Source organism: Salvelinus sp. IW2-2015, linkage group LG30, assembly GCF_002910315.2.
Source record: "Salvelinus sp. IW2-2015 linkage group LG30, ASM291031v2, whole genome shotgun sequence".
Lineage (NCBI taxonomy): Eukaryota > Metazoa > Chordata > Actinopteri > Salmoniformes > Salmonidae > Salvelinus > Salvelinus sp. IW2-2015.
This window is the reverse complement of record NC_036869.1, coordinates 16,725,642-16,738,154: the sequence shown is the minus strand read 5'-3', so window position 1 is coordinate 16,738,154 and position 12,513 is coordinate 16,725,642.

Sequence of the window (12,513 nt, the reverse complement as noted above, 5' to 3'; positions counted from 1 at the left end):
AGATGGTGGGGTAGCTGTAGCTGAGTTTAGTCAGGCTAGAGATGGTGGTAGTGGAGGATGGGTCTAGTCAGGCTAGAGATGGTGGGGAAGCAGAGGCCGGTCTAGTCAGGCTAGAGATGGTGGGGAAGCTGAGGCTGGGCCTAGTTATGCTATGGAGGGTGCTGGGTCTAGGCAGGATATGGATGGTGGTATAGCAGAGGCTGAGTCTAGTCAGGCTATGGATGGTGGGGTAGCTGAGGCTGGCCCTAGTCATGCTATGGAGGGTGGGGTAGCTGAGGCTGGCCCTAGTCATGCTATGGAGGGTGGTGTAGATGATACTGGGTCTAGTCAGGTTATTCTAGTGGATGAGGAGAGTATAGTGGGTAAGTGTAAGAGATTAGGGGGGAGGAGGAGGGTGTCAAGCGGAAAAGGAAAAAGGGTGTGGACAAAAGGCACCATGGAAATGTTGCCTGTTGCTGTGGGTGAGGCCCTAACCAGAGAGAAAGAGCAGGTGGTCAGGGTGGGAATAGAGAAGAGGAGGAAAGTGAGTCTGAGGAAGAGGATGAGGAGTTATTTTTTTCAGACTCCTCTTCAATTGGCCCGGAGCTGACAGCAGTCAACCAGAGGGGTCTAAGTACACGTTGAGAGAACTGACAAGGTTCCTGAATGAGACTAAGGGGAAAAAAGTTAATCTTGAGGCTTTTTTTCCTGATCCTAGAAAGTTTGTAAGATCAGTACAACATGCTATGAGAAATGAGGGGCATGGTGTCCTCTCACCCAAGAAACGGTTTAGGTTGAGGAAGTGGGTCACAACAGTGCGTAAAGGTTTACCTTCAGACACTGTTTAAATGTTTAATTTCTTTCTGACACTGGGGCTTTTTGAGCTTTGCTATTGGTCTATTTCTCTGCTGGCTTTTCTCCACTTCTTATGGAGACTCTTCGGTAGGCTCGCTTAATATAAATGGCGCAGAGATGCGGGAAAGAGGAGTGTGTTGGGTGAAATGTAAAAACAAAAAAAGTACATGTGTTATTTCTGCAGAGACGCATAGTGATGTGGTGAATGAAGTTGATTGGGGGCTCTGGTGGAAAGGGGCAAGTGTGTTGTGAGCCATGGGACAAATCTTAGTGCAGGGTGGCAGTCCTTTTTGCACCGGGTCTGTCTGTAAAAATTTGCTCCTCAAAGGAAGTGTGTAAGGGTAGGTTGCTTGTTGTTAAAGCAGAAATGAACAGCATGGGTTTTGTTTTTATAAATGTGTATGCGCCTAACACAGGGAGAGAAAGAGGGTTCTATTTGGAGTCTTAGACAGGAACTCTCACAAGTAGCGTCTGAGGAGACGCTGGTATCGGAGGATGCTCCTCAACAACTCTCTCAATTCTCTCTCTCTCTCTCAATTCTCTCTCTCTCGCTCAATTCTCTCTCTCTCTCTCTCTCTCTCTCTCTCTCTCGGCCCAGAGTGGTGACATCACAAAGACATTAGACAAAACCAGGAACAAACATGTCTGTCTGCAGCACCTTACCCATAGAAATGCAAGGCATGCTGATTTGCTGTCCTTGTTAGTACACTCATTAACACTTATGACTTAAACCTGCTCATTATAGCTCCAGCCAGATAAAATGCACTATTGGTCTTTGAGACCTACAAGCTGCTTCAGGTTTAAGAGAGGCAATGATGTTTACAATCCTTATAATCCAGAGTTAGCAACATAGCCAGTTATCTTCCTCCATCAGCGCTCTCCCTCTTAGGAGGCGAGGTTTGGGTACAGGCAGTGCTTCAACCTCATTGCAACCTCTCTGCACCCCCTGACCCTCTGTCCCCTTCACACACTCCCAGGTTTAAACATAACCCCTTTTCCAAACCGAAGCCCGAACACCAGTCAAACCCCTCTCTCCGCATAAACCAAGTCCCCGCCACCAAGTCCTAAGACACAAACCAGATGTATGGTTCTGGTCCAGCATGAGTTAGACAGAGAAAGGGAACAGGGGGTGGGGGAGAGAGCGAAGAGAGAGAGAAGAGGACATGGAACACTCCATCTTTGTCACCTGCTTCCTGTCCTCCTTCCAGTCGCCACGCTGTCAACTGCCGTTCATTCTCTTACTGGTGATGCTATTGTTTGCTAAAGCTAGATAGGCTGAATGTGAACCAACTTCCTGGTTTAGTAAAAGGTGAGAGCTTGTTCTGGATGCACCTTCTTAGGAAAGACAAAAACAAACAAACAAACTCTCTCTGTCTCTGTCTCTGTCTCTGTCTCTGTCTCTGTCTCTGTCTCTCTACCTCTCCCTCTCTCTCACACACACGCCAAATCCAATTTTGTTTTAATATCTCACAGATGCTCATATGCAATAACCCCCCCCCGGTTTCCCTCAGGTTCTCCCTGTTCATTGCGAATAAGGCCATTTATTGGTTATTTATTGTAATTCTAATCAGATTCCAGATCAGTTGGTCTACTTGCTGACTTTCTCATTATCACTGCACCATGAACCGAAAGCGGGCCTCAAATGGAACAAACACTTGACAAAAAGAAAAGGTTTTCAGATGGCATTTAAGGTGACGATGACTGGGGTTTGTCATCTGCATTTGGTCTGGGGGTGGAGGTGGGTGGCTGCATGGGAGTTGTGTCAGACCCAATATTATGAAATACAGCACAGCTCAAAGCATTCTGAAATAGGTTAGAATGACTTGCAGTAATATGATTCTGTACGATCCCTAGCTGGCTCTCAGTATTTCTCCTAAGAGAGAATGTCGCTCCCTCTGCCAATATGATATGGGCTAAAGGCTGAATCCCAACTTGAGATGCATGCGCTTAACTCAGATTTGAGCATAAATCATGCATTGATGTCAATGGAAGACCTGATCTCCAGTTAGGATTGAGGCCTATGTGATTAGCTAAGGGAGGGGTGGCAACAGAATGGAGGGTAGTCAGGAATGGGGTTAGGGTTGTCGTTTTGACCCTCGGTGTTGACCTAACCCTTTGACCCACTGCTGCCCCTGACAGGACAGGAGGTGAAGCAAAACATAACCAATGCCTGGACATGTCTAAAATAATTAGGGGAGATTTGTACGCTGAATCTGTGTGTGCGTGTGTTTGTATGGCTATGTGAAACTGTCTGTTTTTCCGCCCTACAAACCTCGACCGAGCGTGAAGGAGGGGATTGGAAGGCATGCCCGGTCTATGACTGTTAAGAATGGAGAGACATGCGGTACCCCAATGAACGCAAACACACTCATGTGTGACGTGTGTGTGTATATGTGAGAGAGGGAGGGAGAGAAGTGGACTCCTCTAACCAAAGTAGTCCCCTTGGTATTCACACAGAGATGCATCGCTCAAGGGATTCACTATTTCAGTGCACCTTATTTAACTTCAAGAGGACATGCGATGGAGGTACCTTAGCATATTTCCATCTCAAGGGTCAAAAGTCAGAGGCATTTTTACCTGAATCAGCAGCATATTGTGCAGTAGTACTTGCTATCTCCCACTATTCAACTGTCTTCCTTTTGGTCACACTTTCAACATTATGTATGATATGGAAAATATCAGAAAACAGCAACAAATAAATGTCTTTGGTGAAATAAGTGTTCACCAAAGATGACCTTGACAACATCATCGTCAGATTGTGATAGGTGGGATGACACTCCACCACCCTTCCCTGAAGGCTAGGGATTCTTGCCAGCACACCAAGCAAAATTAATTACGGCACAGTAATCTACCACATCTGACCAGACCACAGCCAACCGCTTGACCAGTGACCACCCACCACCATTTGAGACTTCACAGGTGACCGGTTGAGGCTTAACTGGCCAAATCTTATTTGACTTTTCCAGAACATTACAAATATCTCCAACATCTTACACAGAACCAGCCTGGTTTCAGAGATAAACCGTTAAAGTATATGAGCTTGGGGAAGTTTATGCTAAAAGGGTCAGAGTTTACAAATGGGTCGGGGGACTAATGACCGAAGGTTAAAATAACACCTTAAGCTGACAAGTCTCCAGTATTAGGAAGTAATCATTTCAAAACATGTACAAACTTTTCGACTAACAAAACCACTATTCTCTCTCTAATTACCCTAAAGCTGGGAGGATTGGAGTATTGATAAGGGACCTGATCATTTGAGCTAAACACGCTGCACATCTCTGAAGTGCCCAGTTTTTAACGGCTTAGCTGGACTTTGCTAATGTGTCCAACTCCAAAATGAGCACAGCGGTTAGGATTAGAGTGATAGCTGAAAGGTAGATTCAACAAGAGGGCATAAAAAGAAAACACTGAACCCTTAAACAGGGTATACCATTCACCTCCTCTCAGGGTCTGCCTGTCCATCATCCTCCTCGTCCATTTTTCATTTCATTTTCATCACTCATTCATTTTAGTTTTTTTAAAGAGGGGGAGAGTAGCAATTTAGTGGGATTTATAGGTTAACCTCACCTAAAGTCCAGTGGCTGAAAGTGGATGTGACTACTCCACAATGACACAGAAGGACTCATGGGTAATTTACGGGAGCCACTGTAGGGAGAAGAGAGAGAGAGAGCGAGTGAGAGAGAGAGAGACAGAGACAGACAGGGACAGAGAGATTGGAAGAATTGGTTATTAAGGAAAACAAGGGAACAGAAATGGAAATGGAGTTAATGATGACTGAACAGAGGGGAAGTGGGAAGGTGATGAGAGAAGCATATAGCATACATCAGAAAGAGTTTGGGGGAGTCGGTTAGGAACTGAACCCAAAGGGAGAAATTAGGTTTGGTAACATCAGCATATATTCTCCATTAAGACTTACATGAGATTACAAACTTCACATGAGGCACAACCATAATTATAAGGGCTTCTTGGTGTGTTGCCATGTCAGCTACAGTCGCATGAGCACACACACACACACACACACACACACACACACACACACACACACACACACACACACACACACACACACACAAACACACACTCTCTCTCAAGAGGACAGTTCAGGGAATATCACTAGTGGAAAATCATTTCGAAACACTGTGATGCTGCCATAACAATACCATAACCCAAGACTGAGAAGCCAGGGAACTCACTCTATCCTAATTAAGGGCGACGTAATAAGGAGAATTGTTCTTTCAGCAGTAAGAAGAATGATAATTAGTCCTATTTTGCATTTCTGGTCTCAGAGTAATGAGGCCCCACATGGCTAGCTTCTATGGTAACCAGACAGAGGGGGTGAACTTCAAAACAGATAAACTTTTCAAGGTGAGGCAGAATGGAAGGCACAGGCCCTCTCCCAACAGTTATCCATAAGGTGTGATGCGGGTGCAGGAACAGTTGGGTGGAGGGAGGATCCCTGAAGGGAATCTGGCTTTCTTCCTTTCATTTTCAACTCCATGTTTTACTTTCTTTTCTTTCTTTTGTACAGGGGATATTGCAAATTCAACCCCTTTCAAGATTCTTCCCACATATGGGCAAGTAGCACGGGTCACTGTAGAAAATAGCTGAACTAGGGCTACGTTACAGTATCCACACATGCCACTTGATGCAATGTATTGGGCATGGATTATAAGTGGTGTGCTATTATGGAAATTGGAACTCAGCCTATGTCTTGAGTCAACCGCCATCTTGCTCAAGAGGTAGGCTAGTAAAAATGCTCAGTTTGTAAAACAAATTGATAGCATCACTTTAGGGATTGGTAAACAAAATACTGCCTATATAATCTACTACTGTGCATCTTCTGACATTGAATGACTCCAACAACCATTCATAGCGTCGCTGCATATGTCCAAAAAGCCCTAAGGGTGATTGATTATACTCTGTGTGAAGCCTTTCTAATATGAATATATCATGAAAACGACACAAAAAGTGCCATAATGAGTCATGGCAGCCATCTTGTCATTTTACGACATCAAACACCCCCCAGTACTAAAGCACAAAGTGATTGTGGTGACACCCGCGTTAGATAGTCTTTATGTTTGAGGCCTCTAAGCGAAGAGTTACTGAATGATTTAATTCAGTCTTACATGGGGCAGTAGCATACCGGCTAGCAGACTAACGGCTCATTTTAAGCCTTAAACATACAACTAACCCATAATGAGATAGGTGAGTAGCTTTCCCACTGACCATTAAGTTAATGTAGGTACATTTAGTAAGGTCTCAGAGTGAGAGAAAGCAGGAGGCAACCGACCCCATTTGTAACCATTGATTACCCCACCATTACTGCATGTTCGCACAAGCCCATTCAACTTGCCGCCATGCAGGACACTCAGCGGTGCACAGAACGGGAGGCACTAAGGGTTAACAACCTGGCTTAACTTTCGTCATCATCTCAGCAACGCTTCAGGGGTAGGAGTTTACAATTCTTGTGGAATTCAGTCTTAAGTATAGTTGTGTGTGCTGTTCTTCTCATGACCACTAATCACAGGCTATAGGGGTTTAGAGGAAACACACAAATTGTTCTTGTAGCCTATAGTAGCTAAAATGGTTAAAAGTTCTAAACCAAACTGGATTTCTCAATGAACATAAATATTACGGAACATACTTACTGCTCACAAACACCCTATTATTCATTGGATTAGYGTTAGCATACACAACTCTCATCAAAACCTCGGTTCTACCTTCGCATGTTTTGGTATCTGAATTAGGTTGGAAATTCTTAATGACATTTCATTATTCATTAGTAGGCACTCAGTGTTGTTTTTAGTTATGGTAATGGCCTCTTCGGTTTACGAGAACGCTCAATGACAAACCACTCTGTGCGCTAATATAACTCCACAGATGGTTAGCAGTGGGCTATTAACCATATACTCTATAAAACGGTGGATGGTTTTTGGCGGTTCCCTCCCTCCCACTGCCTTGGGGTAGGGTCTCATTAAATACAAAGCTGTGGGACCACGCTAACCAAACATGCCCCTGAATTCACATAGCGTGGATTATTTATACGCAACAAACACTGGCATGATGCGCCTCACACATGGAGAACTGATGTAAAGTATGTTTTATGTATGCAATGTGGGATCAGCAATTGGGTTACAGTACATGTGCATTAATGCAGAAGGACAGAGGCTGGTGATCAGCCATATACAGTAACCGAACAACATGTCACTAGGGAAGTCGACAATGACAAGCGAAGAGTGGGGGAGGGGTATTGTGTCCAAGCAATACCCTTGAGGGGAAATACACCATCATCATCATCTAATGATAACGACATGAGACATTCGTTTATACACATTATAAGATGTTTTTTCTCTCTCTCCCTTTTCTCTCTCTTGAGATGTGTCACTTGTCTCAGGGCCTCTCAACCATATGCAAATRTCTCCTCTCAACTGTTCAGGCATCTTTTTCATTCACAGAGTTTGCACTTTTTCATTCTGAAGCCTCTCTCTCTGGCAGTGATTTTCAATTGTGTCTTTCCAGACAATTGCACAAACACACACACACAGAAACACCATACTGTTTCATCTCTCTCTCCTCCTAATTTAGACATGTTCTCAAACAACAGCTTTTTGTGCTCCACTCTGCAGTTTGTTCGTGACCTTCCAACCTCCTCTTTTCTTCACATCAAATTGTTGCTCTCTGTAGCTGTGCTCAGAGCCACATTGTTGGAGGGGTGTCTGATCTTGAGCTACATTCACTGAAACTAGAGGAGAAAGACACTCGAATGGAAATTCACATTCAAATGTATTGCTTCCGTGTTTATGGCAGAAGGGGTACCAGAAAGGATGTGATGTAGACACAGGTCGGGACTTCCGTTGCAAAACTCACTCAATAATGCACCTCAAGTCTTCGCAAGGAATGATATGGCGCATTAACATTTTCAGGTAGTTCAAAGGTAAGTCGAAATGCCGGAGCATATTAAAAGCAGCCCTTTTATGGCGAAAAACAACATTGCGACACTTCCTTACGCTCCGAACCTTCCGTCTCCGCGGAGTATACATCAGCCTTTAGAGGGTGTCTGAGGATCTGATCTTGAGGTTTATTCACTGAAACTAGGGGACACAATACTCAAATGGAGATTCACATTTATTGCCAGTATTCTCCCTCATCAAAAATGAAACAGTTATAAAAGTATTCATAACGTAAATTATTAAAAAGGGTGGGTATGAGGGAGAGAAAGTCAGAGGAATGTCGATGTCATTAAATACAATTGTACGATAATGTCCACAAGGTCAGGAAAGATCTTAAAGGACAATTCCACCCAAAAACGATATTTTGATATTTGTTTCATTAGTCCATTGTTGACAGTCCCAAAATGTTTTGCTTGTCGGCACTCAAGTTTTCAAGATACTGTAACTTTCAAAATACGGAAATCATCCCCATATGATACATTTTGCCTCAATCCTTACAGAAAATCCACATGATTTCACATGTGGAAAATCACATATTTCAGATGTGAAATTTCATATGAAATCATGTTTTTGGAAAACTTGTGTAGTTTCATGTTATCACATGTTGCATTACATGTTGCCACATGTAATCACATTAACGTCACATAAGATCACGTGATCACATGAAAACATGTGTTTTTGGAACACTTTATGTGAAATTCATGTGAAATTCATGTGTTTTGTCCGTAAAGGAAATTTTGTTTTTACTTAACATGGGGAGAACCCCTCTTAGTTTCAACCAAGTGACATTTCATAATTCATGAAAACAGTTTGAATTATACATTGCACAACATCCCTGGAAAATGATGCATTTTGTTTACCAGTGCAGTGTGCAGAACCACAATAGAGTTTGAAAATAAAGGTTTTGATTCTGAGAAATGCTCTCTCAACTCTTTTTGTGATTCATGGAAGAGAAAGAGAAAACCCATGTTCTTTTACCAAGTATTTGTGGTGAAGAAGACAGAGCAAACTGACCATCTTTCGGAATTAAGATAATGGGCGCCTCAAATCAGTGTCATCTCACAGTGCTTCTCTTTGTCAGCTTAAACACGCCATACAGTATGGGCAAGTAAAAAAGGTGGAACACCAGCACTCAATGGCACAGTGTAAAGACAGTATTAAGGAGCAATACATTTTATGGGTACATAATGGGAACATGCAGTACACAGTCATATTCCCAAATGTACAGAATCATGAACAGAACAAAATAATAATGTACAGACTTAAATGTACAATGTACAGAAGAAAATAACARACCACACAAGATGTTTTGCCGAGTAGTCCTCCACAGCCGTAAATACACTACCGTTCAAAAGTTTGGTGTCACTTAGAAATGTCCTTGTCTTTGAAAGAAAAGCAAATTTATTGTCCATTAAAATAACAGTAAGCCAATGTAGATATTCCATTAAAAAATCTGCCGTTTCCAACTACAATAGTCATTTACAACATTAACAATGTCTACACTGTATTTCTGATCAGTTTGATGTCATTTTAATGGACAAAAAATTAGCTTTTCTTTCAAAAACAAGGACATTTCTAAGTGACCCCAAACGTTTGAATGGTAGTGTACAATGTGAAAACCACACTTTGAGCAGACAGAGAGTATGTCTTCRCCTTTGGTGTCGGTGTGTGTCCCATGTTGTTCATCTATCTCTATTCATAAAGTGCAACTCTATTTTTTTCATTCTCTCTCGTTTTCTCTCTCTCCCTCAAAAGCTCATTCAAATTCAAAAGGCACTTTGCTAATTGAATGTCATTTGCAATTATAGGACATGTCAAGCATAATCTATCCGAAGAACAACAAAATGAGACGGTGACAGGTAGGTAATAAGGGCAAAAACAATATTTCCTCCCTTTCCCTCCTTCCCCTACCCCCTATTTACCCCTCACTCTGTCCCCTGCAGTATCACCCTATTAGCTACTGCCCCAGGCAGTCTGGTAAATGATAATGAATTATGAAATTCAGAGGGATCTGGAGGGTACAAAACTGTGTTCATGGAGCGAGAGATGAAGGGATGGAGAGAGAAGGGAGGAGGAGGAGGAATGTAATGTGATCTAGCCTCCCATCACCATTAGGAAAGGGGATGGTGGGGTTTGGGATGAACTGGGAACAGAGAAAGACACAAAGGGGAATTCCCATAACATTGTCTCCTAAGGGAGATTATACGCTAGATCAGAGGTATTCAAAACCAGGGTCGTGAGTACAGATTATTGTTTGGGACTAATTTTAAAAAACGTTTTTGAGAAAGATAATTTGAGAAATACAATTTCATTGAGTAAATGTATTAATTGGTTCTCTTAATTTTGATTAGTGAGATGAAAATTGAATGACTTGAAGGTTATTTCTTAATGTTTAAATCTAAATTGACAGATTTTAGTTGTTTCATTCAATTTAAGGTGGGGTAGGTGTCGCCAGAATTTCTGGCCCCAAAAAATTGGGTCCCTGCTGAAAAAGTTTGAATACCACTGCACTAGATATTAGATAATAGGATGGGCACAAAAAATCTGAACTCATGTTCAGAAATCCAAGAATACAAATTCCTCTCCTTCCCTGCCTAAGCAAGTTCTGTCTGACTCTGGCATCATAACTGAGAAGAATGGGATAAGTGATGCTTTTAATCATCATTTTATCTCGGCAGGCTTTTTATTTGACAAAACGGTGGTTTAATTGACCCTGGTCAGTCAATCGACAGCTCTTTCCTCTGCCAGCCTCTAGCTGATGCGACACTTAACCTGTCAACTTCTAGTCAATCTTTGTTTTCATTTCAACAATTTACTACCTGTGATGTGCTAGATCCCTTGCTTAAGATTGATGTAAAAAAAAAAAAAATAATTCCACTGGGACTGATATGCTTGATCCATTTTGGCTGCAGCTCTCTGCCCCCCCCTAAATGCTGAACTATTAACTGACAATTATATCTGGTACTATCCCCAAGGTTTGGAAGGTGGCCCATGTAATCCCATTTCACAAATTATCAGCCTATTTCTAAGCTTTCTTGCCTAGCTAAAATATTAGAATCCTTGATTTATTATCAGCTAAGATCTTTCTTATATTTGAAATGTATTCTAAATGTACATCAGTCGGGTTTTAGACCAGGTCATAGCACATTCCTAGTTATAAGGGACGGCAGGTAGCCTAGTGGTTAGAGCATTGGCCTAGTAACCGAAAGGTTGCTAGATCGAATCCCTGAGCTGACAAGGTAAGAATCTGTTGTTCTGCCCCTGAACAAGGCAGTTAACCCACTGTTCCTAGGCTGTCATTGTAACTCAGAATTTGTTCCTAACCTAGTTAAGGTTAAATAACAAAAATAATAAATGTAGCAGTTAACTGTATGGATAAAAGGCAACATTGTGCTGCCCTCTGTGTTGACCTGTCAAAGGCCTTCTATACTGTTGATCACTCACTGCTAATTCAGAGGCTTTCCTCAATTGGCCTAGACCAGGCTGCATGTAACTGGTTTAAAAATGACTTGACAGATATAACTCAATGTGTATCTACTGATGGTGTTAAATCTGGTTTTCTGGACATAACGAAAGGTGTCCCGCAATTCTGGGTCCTGTACTTTTTACTGTTTATATTAACAATATTGACTTGTCTGTAAACAATTGTAACCTGCACTTGTATGCTGATGATACTGTTGTGTATGCTACTGCCCCTACGGTTAACCAGCCTTTATCTGAACTACAGTCTACCTTCATTGAATTTATTGACCTGAATAAATTCTACAGACCTCTCTACAGTGCATAACATTTTTTAAGGATATGCACTTTGGATGGTGTCCATATTGATCGTGTCCCTGCTTACAAATATCTGGGCATCTGGATAGATGAAAAGCTGCCTTTTAAAAAGCATATTGATGAGTTAGTTATTTAAGCTGAGAACACAAATGGTCTTCTTCTATAGACATAGGTCATGCCTCTCGCTAAATAGTCGAAAGCAGATTATTCAGTAGACATACCTATTGGTCATACAATGGCGACATCATCGATATGAACACAGCTGCCCCTTCATCAAAATCCATTAGATGCAGTTTGTCATATCTCACTGTACTTTATTACGAGCGACAGTTTTAATACTCATCACTATTGTGGAAAAATCTTCAAAATGTTCTTAAATTTGATGTTTTGGTGGCTGAAGGGAAATTCAGAAAGCTAATTGAGGATCTTATTACTGATGAATGTTTTCTTTCTTTCTGCTTGCATTTTGTATTTATATTTTAATATGTTTATTTTCTGTGATTTCTGTAATTCAGGGCTCATCTGTAAAAGAGACCTTGGTCTCAGTATGACTCCCAGATAAAATAAAGGTGAAATAAAAATAAAATAAATAATGGGCCGTGGCGGATCACGGGTCTGCATATGCACCCACCCACTGTAAGGGGTGCGTACTGGCGGCAGAGAAGTCAGGCGCAGGAGAGCAAAAACTGTGTTACAACGGCGCAGTTTAATAATAAAAATCACCGTAAACAGAATAATCAATACAATGGGTACAAAACCCGTCGCACACCAGCATAACGTGCACAAGCACTTACAATAAACAATTCCGGACAAGGACATGGGGGGAACGGAGGGTTAAATACACAACATGTAATGATGGAATTGTAACCAGGTGTGTGGGAAGACAAGACAAAACAAATGGAAAATGAAAAGTGGATCAGTGATGGCTAGACGTAGCCGACTGCCGAGCGCC